Source organism: Podarcis pityusensis (genome assembly GCF_964106645.2).
Source record: "Podarcis pityusensis genome assembly, chromosome: 8".
Lineage (NCBI taxonomy): Eukaryota > Metazoa > Chordata > Lepidosauria > Squamata > Lacertidae > Podarcis > Podarcis pityusensis.
Window position 1 is genome coordinate 25144260 of NC_138033.1, and position 26023 is coordinate 25170282.

Sequence of the window (26023 nt, forward strand, 5' to 3'; positions counted from 1 at the left end):
CGCTTGCGGGGGAAAGGCTCTTATTTGATTGAAAGCTGAGATACAACTTGGGGTGTTTTGTATGTTGCTTTGAGGGTTTTTCTTTTTTAAATCTCTCTCTCATACACACAAGCAGTTCTGGACACATAAATTCAAGCACATCCATGTTCACGAAACGGTAAACTGGGGAAGGGTTATTTGTAGCACCAGTGAGCGTTGAGTGCCGATGCTCACTGGCCTATAGACACAATATCCATTCTAGTGGGATGCCTTGGAAGCATCTGCAGTGCATCTGGGAAAACATTTGAGCCAGCGTCCCAGAGAGTCGCAGCCCCTGTTTGGAATGAAGCTGGTGCAATGGAAATACATGATGTGGTTCTCAGGAATCTGCAAATGCAGTCTCAGTGAGATCAGTTTGTGAAGGGTGGCTTTTGGACGCAAGAGCGCCCCACCTCCTTGATCCACATTTGCTGGCCCGGAGGCAGCTGTATTTATGCTGCCTTGGCTGAGCACTCCTAGCTGAGCACATGGGGAGCACCTGTGGGTGCTGAAAAGGAGCGGCGAGCCATTATTTTCTTGACGTTCACAGAATGCCAGAAGGAGGATGCACAAAGCCAGAAGGAGCGGGAAAGCCAATGGAGCCATTCTTGCATTTGAGAGAGTTTTCTTTTAGTGCAGGGGTGAGGAACCTATGGCCCATGGGCCAAAACTGGCTCACCAGGTGATCAAATTTGGTCGGCAAGGCCATTTTACCCAAGCCACGCCCATCTGTGTGTGTGCCCCCCTAACATGCAAAATATTTTTAGTATTTTTTTGAAATGACACAAAACATGATTAAAATAGTGTCTTTCTAGATTTTCTGATTGTAAAATTCTGGATAAGTTCATCAAAGCTGACTCAATGAAGCTTGTTAGCAGGGTGCCCCTCAGTTTAAGGTGGGGATGAATAATAAAAAGAGAACAGAGAAATGGAGGAAGAGTGTGGAGTGCAGGGTAAGGAAGTCTCACAAAGTTCTGATTTTGCCCATGAAAAGTAGTCACTTGGATGCCTTTTTGAAACATCAAATTCTTTTTTTATACTGTGTGTGTGTGTGTGTTTTGAAAACAAACAAAAAAATACTGAAAGCAATGTACAAAAATAGTCAAAGCCGTTATTTAAAAACAGCTTAGATCATAAATACCGTGGGCTGGCCCAAGAACTGTTCCTTCAAAATGACACAAATATCTAGGGATAGAGGCAAACATGTCGATTTCTGTTTCTCATTTTTCCAACCTCAAATTTGGTGACTCATTTTTCCACATCAGTTTATGTTTTAGTTGTTGTTTTTTTATTAAAATATCCTTGTGAAAATTCACCAGCATTTTAGTGCAAATTTATTCTCATATGCACATTTTGTACGCAGTTTTGCTTCATATTCATATTTTTTTGCAAAGGGATTTCCTCTAAGACAATGTTCTAGTGTATGTTATTTTCACAGATATATGCACACCTTACCCCAGTTTACGCATTTTTGCACACATTTACAAAACTGTATTGCAAAATTAGGAGAAGTGTGCATATCAAAGGATGGTTGAGTTTGAGTTTGCATGTAGTTTCAGCTAAATGGTTATGCTTTTGGTACCAGGTCATCATCAATTATTTGTTTTTTGTTTGTTTGTTTGTTTGTTTGCTTGTTTGTTGCCATTCTGCTCTGTGCCTTTTCCATCCTTCTCCTTTGCCTTCACTGTCAGTGTCCTCATTTGCCCACGCTACAATTTAAGTGGCTTGTGCAATTTTGACAAGGATGTCGCAGATGCCTGTAAAGAAAATCATATGGGTGCCCACAGTCAATCTTGTTAAGTGGTGCAGTGGCCAAATGATGCCAAGGCAGGGAGGGCGAGGGAAATGATGTCAAGAAGATGCAGCGTTGAAACAATGGGAATGTTTGGTGTGGTGAGTATTTGGGACAGATAATTTGTTTGGCTACATTAAATATGCTAATTTTGAGCTGAACATCGACATTAGAGAATATTCAGCATTTCTCTCATTAAAATCAGTTTAGCCTCCCCCCCCCCCCCATTGGGCTTCTCAGTTCTAACATTTACAGCAGGGCATCAGTAAAAAAAAAAAACCACCACCATGGCCCCATTCACATTATACATTTAAAGCACTATTATGTCACTTTAAACAGCCATGGCTTTCCCCCAAAGAGTCCAGGGAACTATAGTTTGTTAAGGGTGCTGGGAATTGTTAAGAGACCCCTATTCCCCTCACAGAGCTGTAGTTTCCAGAATGGTTTGACAATCAACCCCTCTTCCCTGGGAACCCCGGGAACTGTAGTTCTGTGCAGGGAACAGCGGTTCCCTAACAACTCTCAGCACTCTTAACAAGGTATGACGATGCTTTTAATGTATGGTGAAGATGATCCCTGTGACAGGTTTTGAAACATTTTACTAGTGTAGCTCTTGGCTTGACTTATCCTGAGAGGGAATTCAGAGTGTATACTCATTTCTGCCGATGCATGTTTACTCAGAAGTAAGTACCAGGCTCAACTGGATTTACTTCCAAGTAAGTGTACATTAGAGGATGATTTCAGCCTTCGAATCAGGGTGTTAACTGAATCACAATGCAATTCCTATACGTGATCACTCAGAAGTAAATCCTGCTTCTTTCAGTGGAACCAACAGTGCAAGCCTAGACTTGTCTACTCAGAAGTAGGTCCCACTGAGTTCAAGGGGGCTTACGCCCAGATAAGTTGAGTATAGGATGGCAACCTTGAATAGATGTGCCTGTTGAAGGGGACCCTTAGTCTTTGAAAGTGAAGGCCATAATAAAATTGTTAGTGTCACACGAACCCATTTCGGCTTAAAAACTTGTGGATGGCTGTCCGTATGCTCGTTTTTCACAGTGGATACAACAAATCACAGGCCTTCACCATAGGCTGCGTACATAGTATGCATTTAAAGCACATTCAAAGTGCATTTCTTCCCTCAAAGAATTCTGGGCACAGTAGTTTGCCCCTTGCAGAATTACAATTCCTAGCCAACCTTAACAAACTACAGTGCCCAGAAATCTTTGAGGAGCAAGTGTGCTTTAAAGGTACAACGCGTATGCAGCCTAATTTGTTTGAGCCACGTAGCTATTGCCTCCTCAAGATTGCAATTAACTTGAGAGGGGAACTGAAAACTGATCTATTTCCTTGTCTCTTGATCTTCTTATCATTGGGTCTTAAATAATGACCTTTGATAAATATTAACCACGGAGTGGTTTTCCATAAGACAAGCCTGTTTACTTTGGCATTCAGAGCGCCTTGCCCTTCTCCAAAGCAGATTGCGACCTATATATCTTATGTAAGAAGCAGACAGGCACTGCCTTCCCCTCTGGGAATTTGCACCTCCCTGCTTTCCTCTCTGATCTGTTTTTCCCCCTCCCCTCCTTCTTGCTACCAGATGTCTGCTTCATTTTCCAAGAAATTGTCAGGGGGGAAAAATATCCAAAGTAAACTTCCAATGCCGACCTGTTCTTTCCTAGAGGGATGGAGAGTAATGGCCAATGGCTAGACCCGTGTCCACTGAAGTGGCTCTGGCTCATAGCATCTGTTTGGGCAATGGCGGAGCAAGCCAATAGGGCACCTGGGGCAGTGTGTGTGCCCTGAACCCAGGGGCGGGGCTAGCCGCCCGAGGGGCAGGGCGAGCTGGGGCAGGACGCTCTGTGGGCCTCCAAGGAGTCTGCCTGCCTCCTCCCTCTCAGTCGCCCTACAGCTGAGGGGAAGGCGGAGGGCGGACCATTTGGGGGGAGCTCGGAGGCTGCAAGTGTCCAAGCCGCTGCATCACTCCCAGGAGAGATGCATGGCTTGGGCGCGCTGCAGGCCTCACAGTGAGTACCGCTTGGCATTTTGTCACCCCCCTCAGTGGTGACACCCGGGGCGGCCCACCCCCACCGCACCCCCCTTCCTCCGCCCCTGCTGATGGGCTATGAGCTGAGATGGATGAGGTTAACATTCAGGCTATGGTTGTGTCACTGCTTACCACAAACACCATCCATAGTTGCTTAGGGGTAGAAACTAGAAATGTTGGAATCAGTTTTGAAGTCTTGTTTCTTCCATTTTAAATTCAATTCTCCAAGTCTCCTTCAAGCAGTTGCTTGAAAATTCAGCAGCATGTTACTGAAACCCTGTCCTAATATACATATCTTTGTATGCAATCTGGCCTATTGTACACATTTCTGTGAAACAAATTCCCCTGATGTCATGCCATTTTCGCCAGCATATGCATTTTTGTAAATATTACTTGGCTGAAGAACTGCATTGCAAAATTCAGAGAAGTGCAAAATCTGAACCATGACTGTATTTTGGTTCACATATTGTATTGGAAAGCATTGCTTAGGTTGTTTCGTCCTTAAATGCAAACTGAATCAAATTTCTCCCACAACTCAAATAGCAACTGCTTCTCCCACCCATTCCTACCACGGTCTTGACATTGGTTCCCCTCTCTTGCTTGTCATCTGGCACGTACCACTCACTATCTCTCAATTCAACCAACCTCACAGGTTGTTGTAAGAAATCATGTCATCAGTGTACAGGCAACACTACCCCCCCCCATTTACCCGGGGGTTATGTTCCGAGACATCATGTGTGTCAGTGAAATTGTGTGTATTTGAAACACCATTGAAAAAGCTTGCAAACGCCCCGTTCTAGCCCCACCTTGCCCCTGCCCCACCCTATTCTGCCCCTTTTTGTGATATTTTTGTGACATTTTCAGGTCACTTCTGGGTTTTTCGTGATGCATGTATGTGCGGTTGCACACATATTGAATGCGTGCAAATGGGGAGTTGTCTGTAAGTGCCACACTTAACTTCTGAGAATGGGCCTTTATTTTTTCATTTCAAATGCAGCAGTACAATTTAGAATTTATGGATTCCTTCACATTTCCAAGATTCCCTGTGTGACTTCTATGTATCTGTTTTTATTTGCAATGCAAAATGTCCATTTGCTGAAATGGATTCTATTTCCTATACCCAAAAGAAATCTTTATTTTTATGGCCAATGACCAGCACAAAACATAAGGAAACAAAATAGAAAACACATAAAGCAGAGTATCCAAATGTATAGAATAGAATAGAATAGAATAGAATAGAATAGAATAGAATAGAATAAATTCAGTGGGTTAAAAAAAACACAAAGTAAAATGAAAATGAGTATCAACAAGTTAAAAAAGACAGAGCGTCTAGGATCAGTCCCCAGCAGGTTTTGCTTGCCTCAGGACAATGCTTGACCATACTGTGAGTGACAGGTGCATATTAGAATGAAAGGAGTAGAAGGAAATAAAATGCATCTGATCATCCTGGCAGATTTGACCAGAAGGGACCCAAAGCTTAGTAGCAGAGCTTACAGCACAAGCCCAACCATGTCTATACAGAAGCACGGGCGTCGCCAGGGAGGGCAGCTGCCCACCTAAATCACTCAAAATCAATACAGATCAATGCAAACCTGAGTTTCTGGCTCCCCAACAAAGCCTGTCCCCTCCTAACAAAAATCTTGGCTATGCCCATGCTCAGAAGTAAGCCCTACTGAATTCAATGGGCCTTACTCCCAGGTAGGTGGATTTAGGATTGCAGCTTTAGGTACTGCATCTGGAAGGTCCCCGGTTTAATCCCTAGCAACACCAGCCATGGCCTGGCTTCCCATGGATCTACCTCAAAGGCAATTCCTGATTTCAGTTATGTGTGACCAAAAACAAAGGGGTGTGCAACGTTTTTCTGTTTGAGCACACGCTCGGTATAGTCAAAGCCTTGCACAGTTGCAGGCGATCAATTTGGAGAGTTTTATCTTTCAAATGAGTTCGCTTCGGCACACGCCACCCCCAACCAGTGGCGGCTGGTGACCATTGAGAGTGGAGGGACAAAAGGTAGGGAAGTCAACAGGAGGTGGAGCCGCAGCCCTTTGCCTTCCTGCATCCCCATCAACTGCCCTGGAAAAACTGGGATATCCTGCTTCTCCCTGTGAGAGTATGGCGGCTGTTTTGGGTGCCTTGCTCCCACGCAATTTCGGGCTCAGATCCTGCCCTGAAAAAAGCACTTTTTCGGGTCTGTGATCTCGTGCGGTGCCCCCAAACATGTGCTTTTTGGGTGCCGTGCCCCAAAATAGCACTTTTTCCATCAGATTTCTAAACGTATAATTTGGTATCGAAGCAGAGAGGTTCAATACAGGAAGTCCGCCTTCCCTTTTTGTAAATAGATTGAAGCAAAAAGGCTGTAAGCTGAAGCCTTGGAAAGCCCTTTGCAAAAGACTAAAATTTCAACGGTAAAGAACATTTAACCCCCCCTCGGGGGCAGGAGAAGAGGGGGGGAAGTTGTGGACTGAGTAGACCTGCAGGAGAGAGTGAAGAGAGTCAGAATACTGCCGCTCTGACCCTGGAAACGGGCTGCTAGTTGGATTGACGTCTTTTGGAATGTCCATTGACAGTGTATAGAACATTCACTGACAGCTAGCTAAGTAAGAGAAATACATTGTTTCTACAGTCTCTGGTTGTTTCTAAAAAGGAATAAATAGTAACAGAAAACTGAAACTAATTTTGGATGTTTGAACTGTGTTTAAAAGAGGACATTATTGATCAATACAAGTAACATAAATTGAAACTGTTTCCCCCTAGTGGAAGCTTTTGAAACTGGTTGTTTTACAAGAGTTCTACAAGAGTGGAGCTAGGGGAATTTCCAGCTGTAAGATAAGAAACTGTGAGACTCTGGGACTGATCTTGAATCTTTTAAGTGTTATGGCAAATGGAAAGGAAAAAATAGATTTGCCAACTGCTGAAAAAACATTAAGGTCTGGGAAGATTAGGCAGCAACCTAGGAGAAGTTCAATACCAGACCCTCTTCCTCCGGCTGCTGCTGTGTCTATATCAGCACAACCAAAATCAAAAGGAATGCTATCAGAAGAGGTATTAGCGGTTGCGTTAAGTAAGATAAATGACTCATTGGAACAGCTTAATAAGAAAGTGGATGCTGCAACTAATAAAATTGATTTAAACACGGAAAGCATAAACAATCTGGGACTAAAGGTGAATACCAATACAGAAACTATTCAGAAATTGATACAGGAATCCACTCTGATACGGCAGACTGCAGAGGAAGCTAGGGAAAAGGCTGCTGCTGCTGAATGTAAAGTAACACAATTGGAGAGAGAGAGAGAGTCCCAGCCCTACAGAGGCAACTTGATGAACATAAGTTGGCGCTTGCTATGATTGAACTTAAAGAAAAACAGACAAATTTGAGGATCAGAGGCCTACCTGAATTCGAGAAGGAAAGTTTGATAGACTTTCTTACGCAGGAATTTGCTGATTTTTGGGACTTGGACTTGGGACAAGAAGAGTTTAGAATTGTGAGGGCCTTCAGACTTGGAAGAGGAGGGAAAAAAGAGAAGAATATAATAAGAGACTGCTTGATTACCCTTCGAACTAAAGAAGAGAGAGACAGAATCTTGGGTTGGCACTACCAGAAGAACCTAGAAGTACAACAGTCAAGAGTGGTAATTTTTAAAGACGTCCCGAAATATCTTTTGGATCTTAGGCCTGACTACGGAGATATTGTTGCCCTGCTGAGAAAGAATAAAATTATTTTTAGGTGGGAGTTTCCCCAAGGCTTATCTTTCAGTTTCAAAGGTAGGAAAATAAAAATAAGATCAGTAGAGGATAAAGTGAAGTTTTTGTATAAATACGAGGAAGATCTGCAGAAGGGACCTGGAAAAGAGCCAAGAGCATCGGACAGAAGATCACCAAACAGGGGAATATTGGACATATCAACATTGTCTTTTGGATTGGACTCCTCAGTGAACGTGCTACCATTACTACCAACAGAAGAAGAGCAAGCATTGGGTGCAGTTGGAGGAACATCAGCGTAATTACATGATGGCGTTGCAGGTTTTGAGCTGGAATGTGAATGGACTAAATTCCCCTGAAAAGAGGCGGAGAGTCTTTCATTTATTGAAAAAAGAACATTTGGACTTAATTTGTTTACAAGAAACACATGTAATAAGGCTACACAGGAAGATATTGAGTAATAAAAGATTGGGCCAAGAATTCATTTCATCAGACAAAGTTAAAAAAAGAGGAGTGGTCCTCTATGCAAAAGAGAGCCTATCACCGAAATTCTTATTTAAAGACAACCAAGGAATATTTGTAGCAATTGAAATTCAATCACAAGGAGAGAAATTTTTGATTTTAGGTATCTATGCACCAAACGAAGGAAAATCGGAATTCTTTAAGAAGTTACACGAGACCCTGATGGATTATATGGACTATAATATGATTTTGATGGGAGATATGAATGGAGTGGTGTCTACAAATATGGATAAGGCACAGAGACAGGTAGTCACCAAAGATGGTAAACTACCAAAAACCTTTTTTGACATGACTGAAAATATGGATTTAGTTGATATTTGGAGAACGAAGAACCCTCTGGGAAGAGAGGGAACTTTCTTCTCTGAGGCTAAAATGACATGGACAAGAATTGACCAAATCTGGGTAACCAGGGGACTGGCTCCGAAGATCAGCAAAGTGGAGATCTGCCCCAAAACTTGTTCGGACCATAATGCGGTGAAGATAGAAATGAAATTGATGCCAAGTGGTTCCTTCAGATGGAGGATGAATGACACTTTGTTTAGGAATGAAGAGGTGACCAAGAAGGCCCCAAAAAACTCTAAGAGATTATTTTGAGATAAACATGAATACTACAGTGGAAAAAAGAGTAATTTGGGATGCAAGCAAAGCGGTTAGGAGAGGATTCCTAATACAACAGAATGCAATTAAGAAGAGACCTCAGAATGAAAAAAAGGATAAAATTCTGGAAAAGATAAAGGAAGGAGAGAAGAAACTGAGAGCAAAACCAAAGTCACAGGAGATTCTGAAAGAGATAAAGTTATATCAAGTACAATATGCAAAGCTGATGAATCAGGAAATAGAATGGAAGATTAAACAGATGAGGCAAAAGACATTTGAATCGGCAAATAAATGTGGAAAATTGTTGGCCTGGCAAATGAAAAAAAGACAAAAACTCAATACTATTACGAATTTGGAAGTGGAAGGAAAAAATATACAGAACCCAGTGGAGATTAGGAAGTGTTTCCAGAGGTATTTTAAACAACTTTATACACAGGAGAAGCAGAAAGAAATGGACATTGATCGATTTTTGAAAATAAATGGACTACACAAAATCTCTCAGGAAAAACAACTAATGTTGAACTACAAAATAACAGACCAGGAGGTGGAAGGGGCTATCCAGAACATGCAATTAGGTAAATCTCCAGGACCAGATGGTTTGACTTCAAGATATTACAGATCTTTGAAAGATTGGTTAATACAACCATTGAAGGAAGTCTGTAATGAAATATTGGAAGGAAGGAAGGCACCAGAGTCGTGGAAGGAAGCTTACATTACACTTATACCGAAAACAGAGACTGAAAAGACACAGCTCAAAAACTACCGCCCCATATTGTTGCTAAATGTGGATTATAAAATTTTTGCAGACATTTTGGCCAAAAGATTAAAAAAGGTGTTAGTAGAAGAAATTCATAAAGATCAAGCGGGCTTTCTCCCGGGCAGACATTTGTCTGACAATATGAGGAATATAATTAATATTTTAGAAAAACTTCAAGTGAATATTAATACTAAGGCTGTCTTGATATTTGTAGACGTGGAGAAAGCCTTTGACAACATTTCCTGGAGCTTTATGAAGAAGAATCTACAGGGGATGGGGGTAGGTCAAGGTTTTGGAAATGGTATAGGTACAATTTATTCAGAACAAAAGGCAAAATTAATTGTGAACAATGTAGTGACAGAAGAGTTTAAGATTGAGAAAGGGACACGACAAGGTTGCCCAATTTCTCCACTGCTTTTTATATCGGTCCTCGAGGTTTTGTTAAACATGATAAGAAAGGACCAAGAGGTCAAAGGTATACAAGTGGGAGTTAAACAATATAAACTGAAAGCATTCGCTGATGATTTAGTATTGACCCTACAGGAACCAGAATCTAGTACAAAAAGGGTATTGGAACTGATTCAAGAATTTGGGCAAGTAGCAGGTTTTAAGCTGAATAAGATGAAAACTAAGGTCAGAGAAAAATTTAACTGTAAATGAGAGAGAGAAATTTCAGGAAGAGACAGGACTAACATTGGTTAAGAAAGTGAAATATTTAGGGGTTAATATGACTGCTAAAAATGTAAATTTATTTAAGGATAATTATGAAAAATGTTGGATTGAAGTGAAAAAGGATTTAGAAATATGGTCAAATTTGAAGTTATCATTGTTAGGCCGAATTGCTGTGATAAAAATGAATGTGCTGACAAGGATGTTGTTCTTGTTTCAAACATTACAAATTTTGGATAAGATGGATTGTTTCAAGAAGTGGCAGAAAGATATTTCCAGATTTGTTTGGCAGGGCAAGAAGCCTCGAATAAAATTTAAGATATTAACTGATGCTAAAGAAAGAGGTGGATTTGCCCTGCCAGACCTAAAACTCTACTATGAATCAGCTGCTTTTTGTTGGCTGAGAGAATGGCTGCTACTTGAAAACACTGATGTGTTGGACCTAGAAGGTTTCAATAATGTATTTGGTTGGCATGCATATTTGTGGTACGATAAGGTAAAAGCACATAAAGCATTTAAAAATCATATTGTTAGAAAAGCATTGTTTAATGTATGGGTAAGATATAAAGATTTGTTAGAAAAGAAAACCCCAAGGTGGTTGTCACCAATGGAAGCGAAGGCACAGAAAAAACTCAATATGGAGGCCAAATGGCCGAAATATTGGGAAATTCTGGAACAAGAGGGAGACAGACTAAAACTGCAGAGCTTTGAAAAATTGAAAAATAAAGTGTGAGATTGGCTCCATTATTATCAAATAATGGAGGCATATAATTTGGACAAAAAAGTTGGTTTCCAGGTGGAAAAATCTAAATTGGAAACAGAATTGTTAGATTCCAAAATTAAGAATTTGTCAAAAATGTACAACTTGCTGTTGAAATGGAACACTCAGGATGAAACGGTGAAATCAGCTATGATTAAATGGGCACAAGATGTTGGACATAATATAATGATGGCTGACTGGGAACAGTTATGGACCACAGGTATGAAATTTACGGCATGTAATGCCCTAAGAGAAAATTTAATGAAAATGATTTATAGGTGGTACATGACACCAGTCAAGCTTGCAAAAATTTATCATTTGCCTGAAAATAAATGTTGGAAATGTAATGAGACTGAAGGCACATTCTTTCACCTTTGGTGGATGTGCCCAAGGATTAAGACATTCTGGGAGATGATTTATAATGAAATGAAAAAGGTATTTAAATATACCTTCTTGAAGAAACCAGAGGCCTTTCTCCTGGGCATGGTCAGCCAATTGGTGCCAAAGAAGGATAGAACTTTTTTAATGTATGCAACAACAGCAGCAAGAATACTTATCGCGAAGTATTGGAAGACACAAGATTTGCCCACCCGGGAAGAATGGCAGATAAAGTTGATGGACTACATGGAACTGGCGGAAATGACTGGCAGAATCCGAGACCAGGGAGAGGAGTTGGTGGAAGAAGATTGGAAAAAGTTTAAAGATTATCTACAGAAATATTGTAAAATTAATGAATGTTAGAAAAATGTTGAAATGAAATTATATGGCATTAGTAGAAATATTATAAGGAATTAAGTACAGATAGGTTAATAGAGCATTAAAGGAAAAAATAAGGTTAGAATGAGTTAAGATAATTATAGGATAGAAAACAGAGGAAGATGGAAAGGAATTGCTGAAATAATTAACAGAAGTGGAATACAAAAAGGGAGGTGTGAGGAGGTCGTGGAAATAAGTGAATGAAAGATGGGATAATGAAATTGTTTGATTTATTTTATTGTCTTTGTCTTGCTTTGTTAATTTGATGTGTTGTATTGTATTTTTTTTTCTTTTTAGTGTTTAAGTTTTTGGAAAAATAATAAATATTATTTATTTATTTTTTAAAAATAGCACTTTTTCTAGGTCAGCGATCTTGCACAGGTCATGTGATTTCAGACCTGGAAGATGGTGCTTTGGATTTGGGCCACGCCATGTTGGAGGGTAAGCTTCCTGCTAAGTTCTACAAGGGCAATACTGAGAGATGGCGAAGGAGAAGGGAGAGGTTGACAGGCTGGGTTGCCTCTTGGGCTGGTTGTCAGTAAGAAGGCAGGCTGGAGCTAGCAGTGGGCAGACTGAGGTTGGTGGGGCAGTGCCCCATTTGCCGTAATGGACTGCTCCCTACATACGTGGCTTAGCACTTGCTTACTTAGGTAGCACCTCAGAAGGAGAGTTGTGCCATGCAAGCAAGTTCCCTAATGTGGCCGAAATTGCAGCGTATGCAGAATGTGGGCTTTTGGGCTGTGTGTTCAGCAAGGCCTTGAACGTGCCTCCCTTTGTGTTGCCACACGCACCGGCTTTATTGCAGTAGGCAACGAGTAGCCGGGTATTGTTGTAGTCTGTTGTTAATGCATGGTGATTATATAAATGGCTTGCATTCCTTAATGCAGCTACTTAAGGGCCCCATCCAGCAGCAAGATCTATGATGCAAGTGCCACGCTGAAATAAAGGGAACCTGAATATCTTGTGCTCCTCCTCCTCTTCATGGCACTTATGCAGGAGGGCTCTTTGCTGAGTCGTGTCCTATAAAACACTAAATCCGGACAAGGGCTGCATCTGCACTGTGCATTTAAAGCACTATGATATCTCTTTAAATAAACATGGTGGCTCTCCCTCCAAAGAATCCTGGCAGCTGCAGTTTGTTTAGGGTACTGAGAGTTGTTAGGAGACCTCTTCTTCCCCACGCAGAGCAACTGTTCTCAGTGTGGTAGAACAATCAATCCCTTTTCTCAGCAAATTTGGTTATTGTAGATCTGTGAGTGGGATAGGGGTCTCCTAACAACTCTCAGCACCCTTGACAAATTACAGCTCCCAGGATTGTTTAACGCAAACCTTGGCTGTTAGAGTGATATCACAGTGTTTCAAATGTGGATGTTGATAAAGTTGGCAAGAAGGGATAGAAGAGAAATGAAATCCTATTGCCATGAATTGGAGCCGAGAGCCAGTGTGATGTAATGGTTGGCATGTCAGACTAGGGGTGTCTTCAGACTGTCAATGTTGTCTGGGAGGAATTAAGGTCTTATCCATACTTCCTCTTGTCCCGCTGCTTTCCTCCAGGGAAAGCTACTCTTTAGCATTCAGTCAGAGCAAATGGCAATCTGGGTTTTCTCTGGATTGACGTTTTCTCTGATTTAGCACTAAACAGGAGGCTTTCTCTGGGAAAATATCAGAGCAAGAGGTAAACCGCTCAGAACCCTGCTTTCTATGCATGAGACAAGCGTTGACGAGTCTTAAGTCTACACAATTATTGTTAAATCATTTTTATTAATTTTCCAATAAAAAGCATCCAATTAACATTTCAAATCATAATCCCATTAAAATAAAAAACTAAAATAAAAAGACCAAATTATCATCCAAATTATAATTATTAATTTTTTGGGGCTTCCCATAATCTGGACCTTGAAGCATATCCAAATCTCAGTCCTGCCTCTCCTCGTTGTTTCCATATTTTCCACATCTTGATTACACAATTAAAGTGGATTAAAACACACTGTCACCCCATTGCAACAAATCCACTTAAACAAACTCACTGACGTTTTGGAAAATGATAAGGAAATGCATTGAAAAGTGTGGGATGAATGCATGATTAATGGGAAGAAATGCAAACATCCTACAAACAAATCTGAATGAATGCAGAATGAAAGCTCATTGTCATATCACCTCCTTGTAAATAAATTGGAAGCAATGCTCAGTAAAGACTGTCCAAACAGTATCAGCATGAATGCTGAATAAATAGGCTCTCTGGAGGAACTCAGGGACTGAGGAGACATGGGATCAAATCCTCCACTCAACCATAAGAACATCAGAATAGTCTGATCGGAGCACTTTCCCTTCCTGTGGTTTCCAGCAACTGGACTATGGAGGCAGAGCATAACCACAGAGAGCTGTATCATCCATAAATTTGTCTTCATGAATTTGTCTTCATTGGCAAGAAGCTCACCAGGTGAGCTGTCTGGGGGGAAGGCAGGATATCATTGCACCAAATGAGTAAAATAATCTACAATAAATAATCATTTGGAGCATTTGGACAATTCTTGTATTGAATTCTTCTCTGTGCCTTTTATGGTTAGTTTGTTCTGAACTATGGTTTTCAAACTAGGCAAATAATTGATATATTGGACAATTCAAGAGCCCTGATACAAATTGTCCACCAGAGGATCATTGTTTAGAAAAGTAGGAATGTGAGGTTTCTCCAAAAATTGTATCACTTCTTAACCCCAATCCACATCTTCAAAATGAGGCTGCAGTTGACAATCCAGGAACATTTAAAATGCTACATTTGAAATTGCCATGTGAGGTGCTACCCCTCCTTGTGGGGGGAGAGCCGATCTCAGTCTCCATCTACTCAGCAGAGAGACTTAGGACCCATCTGCCCCCTCACAGAGATGGAATTCCCATAGCAGTTCAACAGTCAATCTCTCTTCCCAGGGAACTCTGAGAATTGTAGCTCTGTGTAAGGAATGGGGTTTCCAAACAATCCCCAGCACCCTTAACAAACTACAGTTTGCAGGATTCTCTGGAGAAGACATTACTATTTAAAACAGTATGATACTGCTTTAAATGCAGTGCAGATGGTGCCATAGAGTCATAAGGGTAGGAGGTGGTCTTGTAGGCCAACCCTCTGCTTGATGCAGGAAACTCAAAGAAGATCCCCTCCAACAAGTGGTTGTCCAGTCTCTGCTAGAAGACCTCCAGAGAGGAAGAGGCCATCACATTCAACCAGGATCTACCCTCCAGAGACTTAAACTCATTAGATCTAGTTCTGCTCTCTGGGGCAGCAAAGAAAAAAACAACAACATTTGCCCTCTTCTCTGTGACAGCCTTTCTGGTATTTGAAGAGAGTTGTCATGTCTTCTCCAACAAGCATGATGTGCAATATATTAAGACATTCTGTTGTGCAAGAAGCATCAATGTGGTGTAGTGCAGTGTGCTTCAACCTAGGATCCCAATACATTGTTGGACTGCAATTCCTATAATCCCCAGCCATCTTAGTCAAGGGTCAGGAAAGATGGGAGTTGTGGTCCAACAACATTTAGAGACCAGAGGTTGAAGAACAGTAGGGCAGTGGATAGTCCTGAACTTCAGCCAAGAAGTGCTGGATTCCAATCCTCTCTCAACCTTGCGGTACTGTGGGCTGTCACTTTCTTTCAGGCCAACTTGAATGGCTGAAATGGGGACAACTCATTCCTGAGCGGTTGTGGGTAACTAATCCATACGGCTGATCATCTCTGTAGCCCTTTCTGGAACCTGCTGCAATTTGTCTACATCCCTCTTGCTATAAATCTGTGATTCCCAAAGGCCATCTATCTAGTCCAGCATCTGGTTCTCACAGTGGTCCACCAGATGAGAAGACTGCAAGGAGGGTCTCAGTGTGGTGAGCAGCAACAACTCTTTCCCACTTGTGAATCCCAGCAACTGGTATTCAGAGGCATAAAGCCTCTGACAGTGGAAGGAGAAAGACAGAGGAAGTTGAGAAAGGCTGCCCTAGAGACTTGATCAAGGAAAAGTGGAGTAATGGCTTGATAGACCTGGATCCGGAATTTGCTGGCGACACAGAAATGGCCTACCTAGGCTTAATTTACATCCTTTTCCTCTGCGCTTCTCCACCTTTGCTGCTCCCTATCTTCCCTTTGTAGGAAAATTATAGAGTGTTGTCAGGGTATCTCTTAATTGGCTGCTGTCTGATAAGCCACATAGCTGGAATACTCTGTGCTGTCAGGTGTCACATGCAACCAACAGCTGGCGTGTTCAAGCCAGGCCTCCTTTGATGTCATCAGGGCTCCAGCATCTATGATTTAAACAACCACATACTTGTAAGCTGATAATGCATGTGTCATTCTCCCTCTCTTCCCTCCTCCTCCCTCCCCATGCTGCTGAGTTTGTGCTCACAGCTGCGCTTTCAAATTCCTTGATGCAGTGGCCAACTTGGGGACTGTCATATTCCAAGGGTAATGGTTGGGGATTGTGGGTCCTGGCATGATTTGCACATTCTCAAAGAGGCTGGCACTGCGCCCTACTTTGTAGAGGACAGTCCGCATATTGGAAGACTGCCTCCCCTCTTAAGAGCCCTCTTTCTGAAGCGCTGTCCAGTCCAAACCTGCTTTAAAGATTATGAACCATATGAAGAGAGATCAACTTTCCAACTATCTGAAGATAACAATCTGAAGATAAACAACTACCCGACTTTTAGAAGACATCTGAAGGCAGTCCTGTTTAGGAAAGTTTTTAATGTTTGAAGTTTTATTCTGTTTTTAATGTTCTGTTGAAAGCCACCCAGAGTGGCTGGGGAAACCCAGCCAGATGGGTGGGGTAGAGATAATAAATGTATTATTAATTATTATTATTATTATTAGGGACCCATCAACAGCACCCAAGGAGCAGGCTGAGCATGGACTCAGATCACCTGATTGTATTCATATTTAAATCATAGCAATTATTTCTAGCCAATGTGGTGTAGTGGTTAGCGTTCTGGACAAGAGCTTGGGAGACCAGAGTTGTTCAAATCCCCACTTGGCTTTTAACTGTAACTTGCCTGGTCATCCAAACCAGATAAGCTGTGGTTAATCTTAACTATGGTTTGTTGAAACAAATCATCTTCTAACCACAGTTGTGCAAGGTGACTTGTTTCAACAAACTATGTTTAGGTCAAAAACATTTTACAGTTCAGATGTAACACTAAACGTTGGTTAATTAATCTAGATTAGCCTCCCTGCAGCCAAAGGAGAAAAACGGATGATGAAAGGTGTGAATCCATCTTCATACAGCTAACCCATGGTGTAGCTGTTGACACACAGCTTGTTGTGATGTGTGAATTAGGACGCACGAAGACAGAACATTCTGGCTACAACAGTACTCAAAAAACAAGGTGCAAAGCTTAATTTAAAGAACAGAGTTGCAATTAACAGTATTGGATGATGGGGTTTTCCCTTCAGCAGAGCAGTATAGTCCTACATCCTAACATAGCAGCTTTTGTGATTGTCCCACATTAAGTCAAAACATGGAAATAGAGCTTAGTGACAGCACAATTCCACATATGTCTACTCAGAAGGAAGTCCAGTGAGAACTTATTTCCAGATAAGTCGTATTCTTCTTCTTCTTTGGCAATCACTTGTAGCCGAGTAGGATTGTCTTCCATAAACACGGTTTTAACAGTGAGTCCGTAAGTGACTGTGGAGGCCAATTCTGGATCCACATGTCCTTCCACAGTGGGGACATTGGTTTCCGGGCAGGAGTTGATCATGGTGAGGGTTTGCCAAGCGTGCCTTCCTCTCAGCACGTTTCTCCCTTTCGTCCTGTGTTCAAGTGTCTTCAAAGCCCATGACACCTATGGTAAAGGCTGTTCTCCAACTGGAGCACTTGCAGGCCAGTGCTTCCCAGTTGTCAGTGTTTATACTACATTTTTTAAGATTTGCCTTGAGACAGTCTTTAAACCTCTTTTGTTGACCACTAGCATTACACTTTCCATTTTTAAGTTTGGAATAGAGTAGTTGCTTTGGAAGACAAACATCAGGCATCCGCACAACATGACCAGATAAGTATTGTTATGCACACCCAAATCTCGGAGGGGTGAGAGATTTCAGAGGTTCCCAGCATGTACCTTAGAAGCAAGATCACTGGAGACTAAAGATGGTTCCTGTGATATAAAGATTTATTTACAGACACCAACACCCACACTTATTGAGCATAAGAAGGAAGCTATACAGCATCAACACTCCAACAGAACCTGCTCCATTAGTCTTCTAGAGGGCTCCCAATGCTATAGCTCTTGCAGAGGGTGAGTCATGCCTCTGTGTCTCTTTCGGCTCCAGCTTCAAGACTGCTGGTCTTTTGTTCTCTTTCAGAAATAGACACCTTGATGATATGCCACCAATTTGATTTTAATTAATTTTTATAATGAAATGTTTTTAGAACGTTGGATTATTTTGATTGTTGTTAGCCGCCTTGAGCCCAGCTTCGGCTGGGGAGGGCGGGATATAAATAAAATTTTTTATTTTATTATTATTATTATTATTATTATTATTATTATTATTATTATAATATAACCTCCAGCCAAGAAAGAAAGGCATGCCCCCTGCCATAAGTTTGTTTCTGTAGCAACCCATCACTTGCACTTGGCCTCTCTGTAGTTTTGCAAAAGCCCACCATTCTCCCAACAAAAGGGAACCTGCCAGGCTACACTTGTCCATCTGGCTTGACCTCATTAGCAGTCTCTTTTTACAGGGTTGGGTGGGGCTCCAAAACGCATTTAGTCAAACTCAAATCTCATTACCGTAAGCATAGTATCATTGTGGACTTTATTCCCACCCCAACAATAGTGGCAAACTTACTTATATGGGAGAGAGTAGAGAGGTGCACTGAGGATATCATGGGAGTGGAGGGCCATGCATGCTTTATATAACCAGCTATTATTGCCATGAAGAATCAAGCCTGCTTCTATGTGCATCACTGCATTGTGGATTCTGTTCCTTGGTCACACCAAAGGCTAGCGGAATGTCAAAAATGGGTTTGATGGTATGACGGTTGCTGGGGACGGGGACCATCCTATCTTAAGATGATCACTTGCTAATACTCAGAGTGATCAATTGAAGTTCCCTAAATGGGAGCGATTTCATTTATTTAATACAGACCAATTGGTTTGCATGGTGCTTTCTGAAGAACAGGTAGGACTGGTCCTTATTCCAAAAGAGAGGGAAGCAGAAGGGAGGAAGGAAATGGAGGCACAGGTAGCTAAGGAAAGAGAATTTCATTTACACATTCTTTAACTTGGTTACACTACAGGCTGGGTGGATAATCCAAAGGCTTTCTGGGAAAGGTAATTTTGATGAGCAATTAAAAGGAAATAAGGGAAATGATTGCACTGAGGCAATACAGCAAACAGTTCCAGGCTCAAGGGAGCAGTGGGGGGAAATGAAGAGTTGTTTCAGGGAGCAGGAGACTTTTAGCAACTTCTTCTACCTAGGGAAGTTTTTAATGTTTGGTGTTTCTTATGATGCTTTTACATTTGTTGGAAGCCACCCAGAGTGGCTGGTGTAACTCAGTCAGATGGGTGAGATACTATTATTATTACTACTACTACTACTACTACTACTACTACTACTACTATTACATCCTCAGTGAATTGTCCAGCAGAGCTGTTTAGAGTGGCATGGTAAAATCTAGTGGAAGGGGTTGTCTGGGTAGGTCCAGGGGGTGGTCAATGCCTCACTATGGAGGGAGCTATAGCAGCCACCTTGGAAGAGACAGAGGTGCAAAACCTCCTGAAGAGGTCCTTCCTGGATCCAGAGGTTTTAGAAAACTATCTTCCAATCTCTAACATCTCCTTTTGGGGCAAAGTGATCAAGGGGGTGGTGGCTACCCAGCTGCAGATATGCCTGGAGGAAGCAGATTATCTAGATCCATTCCTGTCTGATTTCAGGCCTGCTTTGGGCACTGGAAAAGCCTTGGTTGCCTTGATTGATGACCGCTATCTTTTTTTTTAAATTATACTTTTCAGGTTTATACATTTCACTAATTTTACAATCATTTTTGCACTTCAAAACTTGACTTCCTTCCCCCTCTTTCTGTGGTTCCTTAAATTTATTTTTAATATCTTCTGCATATCCAAATTAACTTAATTTGCTCATTTATTCATCTACTTTAAATATATACTGCATACATATATAAATATAAATGTAAAACTGCAGGTTATTACAATAATCCTGCCAATGTTCTTATCTGTTTACAATTTATCTGTAAATATTCAATAAACCATTTCCATTCTTTTAGAAAAAGTTTGTTATATTGATTTCTTATTCTTCCGGTAAGTTTTGCTATTTCTGCATATTCCATAATTTTTTGTATCCATTCTTCCTTTGTTGGGACTTCTGCTTCTTTCCATTTTGGGGTGAGTAACATTCTTGCCGCTGTAGTAGCATACATGAATAAGTTTCTTTACAGTTTAGGTAGTTCTGTCCCTATAATTCCCAAAAGAAAAGCTTCTGAGGTTGTTGTTTTTACAAACGTCATTTTAAACATCCTTTTCAATTCGTTATATATCATTTCTCCGTAAGCTTTAACCTTACTACAAGCAACCCTACATGTTCTCCTCGACCCCTCAGTGGCTTTTGACACTGATACAGAGGGGGGGGGGGCATGTCTTCTTCACCTTCTTCTTCGCTACAATATATCCATTTATTTCCAATTGTCAATGTCAAAAGGAACTAAAATCTATAAAATTCATAGAAAATCAACGTGCCAATTTGCTCAGTTTCTCTAGGACTCCATGACACCTCCCCTGTCCTCCATAATCCCTCAAGCAAGGTGTCAAGACCCTAATCCTGTCAAATCGCTCTGCCAAGCCTTTCCTCCGGGCAATGCCAGGTGGCAGACTATGCATACATGGACCATTGTCTTCCCATCACCGGTACTCAGGATGTGCTTATCTGCGCATATCTCCAGCTCTGCATATTCCCCTCTCCCTCCTCCATATGTTAATCCGGTGTAACCCAACCTCTTCTTAATGTATTCGTGATGTAATCTGTGTAACCCAACCTCTTCCTAATGTATTCGTGATGTAATCTGTGTAACCCAACCTCTTCTTAATGTATTCATGATGTAACTGGGATGTATTTTGCACTGTATTCTGGGACATGGAGGGAAGTTTCAAAAATTCATGTCACCCCTTTCTCGCTGTTCAATCTCGCCTTGAACCTGTTGCGCAATAAACTTGGATCTTCTGCAGTTTGCTCTTGTCTCCGGCTGAGCTCATTTTTCTTCCGCAGGGACCCGCGGACTTAGTCCGACGAGCTGGGTGGCAGAGTAGCCCCGCACCCAGATTTTACCGTAACAACACCATTGTCAGCGTTCTTCTGGAGTGACTCGAAAAAGGTAGGAGTTGAGAATTGGAAGTACTGTACTACTGTGTTGCTGCTCCTACCTGCAGGATCACTACCAGAAAGTAGCACTAGGAGATTATTGCTCAGGGCCAAGGCTTTGGGGTTGTGTGGCCCCACAAGCATCTTTTCTGGTTCCTATGATGCTGACCCATGACAGGGCTTTTCCAGCGGCGATTCCTCATTTATAGAACGCCCTCCCTAATGAGTTAGGTCTGTCTCCCTCATTATTGAATTTCAGAAGAAATTTTAGAAGATTCCTGTTTGCCCAGGCATTTGGTGGTTGAAAGACACTATTGATGACAACCTTCGGAATAGCTGGGGCAACCCAGTCAGATGGGTGGGGTATAATTATTTTTAAAATTATTATTATTTTTAAAATTATTATTATTATTATTATTATTATTATTATTACTTTTATTACTGGTTGTGAATGTTTCAAGTCTTTCTAGGATGTATTTAACAACTATTTTTAGAATTTTCTTTTTTAAAAAAAACAACTGGTGGTGGTAGTTGTTTTTAAAAATGTTTTACCATTGCCCCTGAGCTCCTTCAGGAGGAAGGATGGGATAGAAAAGAAATACATACATACATACATACCCAAGGATGGTAGAGCTGAATGAGTAAAGGTTACAGGAATGGGTCCTTCCTAATGGCTGGGAATCTCTCCTCCCTGCCTTTGGAAGGTGACCCCCTTCAGCAGTGTTGAGCAGCTTTTGACCAAAGAAGCTGAAAGAGATGCGAGCTGCCTAAAGGTGAGTTGCCTTGAGCTGCTCCAGTTGCTTCCCTTTGGAAACGTGATGCAGGATTAGCAGGTATGCTATCGACTGTTGGAGTCTTCTCCCCCAAAGCGGGCTATTTGTATCCCTTCCCCAACCTGGTGCCTTCCCAGAAGTTATTGGGCTCCAGCCCCCATAAATCCCAGCCATTTGGAGAGCACCAGGTTGGGGAAGGCTGAGTGAGCTGTAAAAGATGTACAGCAAAAACCTGTCCTACTGCCCCTTCCTCTTCCGCTCCGGGAAATGGAAGTGCATAGCACTCAGACAGACAGGTAAGCAGACAGGCGAGAGACACAATAACACGAAGGTTTTCTAAGTGATGCAAAGAGCAGTTGTGGTAAACAGAATGCCACAATGTATTTAGAACATTCCGCTCAAGCGCAAGGTATCATTATGACAATAATGGAAGCCATGGGTTAAAAAAAAGACACTTCCTGGACTGTTGGATGTTTACAGCCAAGGAGCAAACCAGCAAGGTTTCACCATGTTCCCTTGCAAATAAATCACCCTACTACAAAGACTTGCCTACGCAAGCTTTTCCTCAGAATTAGCAAGCCTCTGTGTACAGTATTCACACCCCTTAAATGCTAGTTAATTAACTACATGGCCACCTCTCTGTCCTTCTTCAACCTCATTTCTTTTCTCCATTCAAGGACTTCTCATATCTTGCCTCTCTTCCAGCGAAGAGATTCAGAAACAGCTAACAGGAAAAAAGTTAAACGGAAACCAAGGTCGGCTCAGTATTTTCCAATTGCTTATTGGAAATGTAAGTCATCCCCAAAAATCGATTTTTTAAAAAGCGAGCATTTTGCGGTTAGGAAAGTGATGGCGAAAACAATGGCTTAACAGGGAAATGAGGGGTAGATGGGGCTCAACTCTCATCAACCTGGGAAGGTAGCCCATCTAGAAGAAGGAAAACTCTAATCCTAAACTTCCGCTGCCTTGAAGCTACACTCATTCATGAGAAAGGCTTTGGGAGTAAACCCTGAGGAAAAATCCATACCCACTGCCTTGTGGGACATCTTTGGAAGAAGAAAACACTAAGGAGTAAACCCTACACAAATCTGGAGTGGAGTCCTTAAGATGGTTAGATGGCACCTTGTCCACCTCCTTGAGAACCACTGCCAGTCAATGTTAACAGCACTGGGCTAGAAAAACTAATGGCATGATTGTGGATAGGTCAGTTGGGTTCAAGCTCCACATTGGGCAAAAGATTCCTGCATTGCAGGGCATTGGACTAGATGACCCTGGTAGTCTCTTCCAACTCTAAGGCAGCCTCCTGTGTTTGGTGAGCACCTGTGGTATGAGATTGCTTCACGATGCTGATGGCGATGCTGGAGCTCACTTCTCAGATGGCTGCTTCATTGCCACAAACATTTTGCTGAATCAATTTACTGGCACAAGGGACTCATGACACCAGACGAGCCCTGCCCAACAAGATCTCTGAAGTTTACCTGGAGTTTGTGGGTCTTAAGACAAGTGGACCCTATTTCAAACATTCCTCTTACTATGAAGAATTGGAAGCATACGGTGCTGGCAAAATTAAACCAATGTGTGAATCAGGTCTGTTGGAATCGGCAGTGTTAACTTGTGTACAGTTTGTTAGAATCAAGGAGCAGGTATCCATTTGGAAACCGGTCCTGTAAGAATTAGTATAAAAAAATGAGATATAAATAGCCTGTCAAAGCACTGCATCAGCAGAAGCCCCTCAAGGAAAGGAAAGGCATAAATAAACACACACACACACACACACACACACACACACACACACACGTAGACAGTGGCTGACTTGCGCTCTGGGCATATTACATGTCACAACACAATAGAGTATGATGACACTACATCAAAGTCAATTAAGTCACAATTTTGAAAGATAAGGAGGAGACGGTACATTACAAGAGAACCAGCAATGGCTCTTTTCAAAGCTCCTGGTAATGTAAATGAGCAAGTGTTTTCTGATTAGGCACTTTTTAAAGCAGGGGTAGGCAACCTATGGCTGCATGCAGCCCTTAGCCTAATTTCCCACCTCCTTCCGAAAGCCTAGTTAGCACTTTCCCAGCATTAGGAAGGAGGTGGGAAGGCTCTAGGAGCCTGCCAGAGTCCTTGTACAGTGGTACCTCGGGTTACATACGCTTCAGGTTACAAACTCCGCTAACCCAGAAATAGTGCTTCAGGTTAAGAACTTTGCTTCAGGATGAGAACAGAAATCATGCTCTGGCAGCGCAGCGGCAGCTGGAGGCCCCATTAGCTAAAGTGGTGCTTCAGATTAAGAACAGTTTCTGGTTAAGTACGGACCTCCGGAACGAATTAAGTACTTAACCCAAGGTACCACTGTACTTCCTTCCCAAAGCCCGGCACCTCCATTTTCCAGTTTTGGGAAGGTGGTGCAAGGGCAGGGAGGGGTATCCGATTTTGGCTTCGCACAGGGCGCTATATTACCCTGGTGGGTAGTGAGGGAAGAGGCAGTGGACTAAAGTGGGTGGCAGAGACAAAGAGAGAAAGAAAAGGGAGTGACAGAAAGAGAGAAACAAGTCATGGAGAAAGAGGGAAGCGGGGTAGCCTGTCCATCTTTGGTTCCGAGTCCTGACAAATTACCCACACGTGAATGTGGCTTCAGCAGACCAAAGTTTGCTCTTCCTTCCTTTAAGGGGAGGATGGTTGGAGCAAAACACTTGTGATGTATTAGTTTGTGTGCTGAAGAAATATTGGGGAGACCAATGTTCGACTCCCCACTCAGCCACGACATTCCTGGGTGACTTTGGATCAGTCATTCCCTCTCAGCTTAAGCTTCCTCACAGAAAATAAAATGGGGCCATGAGTGTGTGTGAGAGAGAACCATGTATGTTCACATCCACACCATACATTTAGAGCCCATAGCATCTCCCAAAGAATCATAGGAACTGCACTTGGTCAATGGTGCTGGGAATTGTAGCTCTGTGGTGGCTAAACTACATTTCCCATGATTCGGGGACGACGACTATGTGCTTTAAATGTATGGTGTGGATGTGACCTATGCTGCCTTGGCTTCCATGGAGGAATATCAGGATATAAATGCAATAAATCAGGATATTCCATGGAGGAATATCAGGATATAAATGGAAAGTGCATGCTCCTTTCCATATGAAGACAGGAAAGACTGCTGCACAAATTTTATTTATGCTGCATTTTAATCCATCAAGTTGTCCCACCATCTCAGCCATCTCCCAAAATGATTTCCCAAAGCAATGCCCTTCACTTGTCCAAGCTTCTAGCTTTTCCATCACTTCAATGTCATCATAGCCAAGGAGGAGGGGGGCAGGGATGAGTGAGTCTGGTCACCTCCAAGATGCCCAAGGCCCCTAAGCTAAATTTACAGAGGGTTTTGTTTTGTTTTTTGAAAATGTCACATTCCTACTCTTTCAACATTTCAAGATACAGAGACAAAAGAAAAAACGTGCAAACAAGATTCCATCACTTGCGCACTACATCTGCCTACAGTGTTCTGGTCAACTGCTGTAATCCAACACAGTTTTAGGAAATCCTAAACCCATTGAAATCAGGGCTTTAACTCTGTGCTGGATTTTGTTCAGTCAGTTCAGACCCCAAAGGTAGGAAAAATGATTGATTAGCAGCTACCACTTATTTTATTAAGCACATTTAACAAATTACTTAACTTACAAAATTCCTGCAGCACCCAATCACTTCCCTTCTTCTACTGCATCCCAAATCCTCCTCCCTTCCATCTGAAAACAAAACAAAACTCTTTTAAATACATCTCTAGAAACTCCCCATACCTCACCATTCCATATATCTTCCCTCACACTTCTCACATCCAATCTTCATAAAGGCCAGTCAGTTTCAATATCCTGTCTTCTATTCCACACTATCTCCCCTTTCCAAGGTGAGACTTGGGTCAGGGCTGGATCGTGAGAAACATGAAGGCGAGAGTACTTCTAAGTATGTGCAAAGTACCGTCCCCCCTCTTCTCTCCACGACCTCTCTGAATAACCACCATCAACCAGGCTTATCTGCGCTTTTAAGACGATGGCCGTGAATTCCAGACCGGCTCCGCAGACTGCTCTAATTTCTATTTTACCTTTTAAGTCAGGTTGCTTTGAACAGCACTTCTGTCTCTTTAAACACAGCCTTCCGCGCTCTGACCAATCAGAGACAGGATTCCCTTCGACGTCCGAGCCGAGACTCAGCTGCCCTCTTCCAATACTTCATCACCGCCCCCTCTCCGCATATTTTCATTCGGATTGCTTAAAGGGGCAGGGCGCTAT

At 42.1% G+C, this 26023-nt stretch overlaps 1 long non-coding RNA gene across 1 annotated transcript; it reads right to left on the reverse strand.

Annotated features, from left to right (window-relative positions):
• Positions 1 to 917: 917 nt before the first annotated feature.
• On the reverse strand, positions 918 to 26021 carry LOC308482580. The gene is made up of 3 exons (XR_013989334.1): positions 25837 to 26021; positions 25419 to 25483; positions 918 to 1775 (listed from the first exon to the last, which is right to left on the reverse strand). It is a non-coding gene; the product is annotated as an uncharacterized lncRNA (long non-coding RNA).
• Between the last annotated feature and the right edge of the window lie 2 nt (positions 26022 to 26023).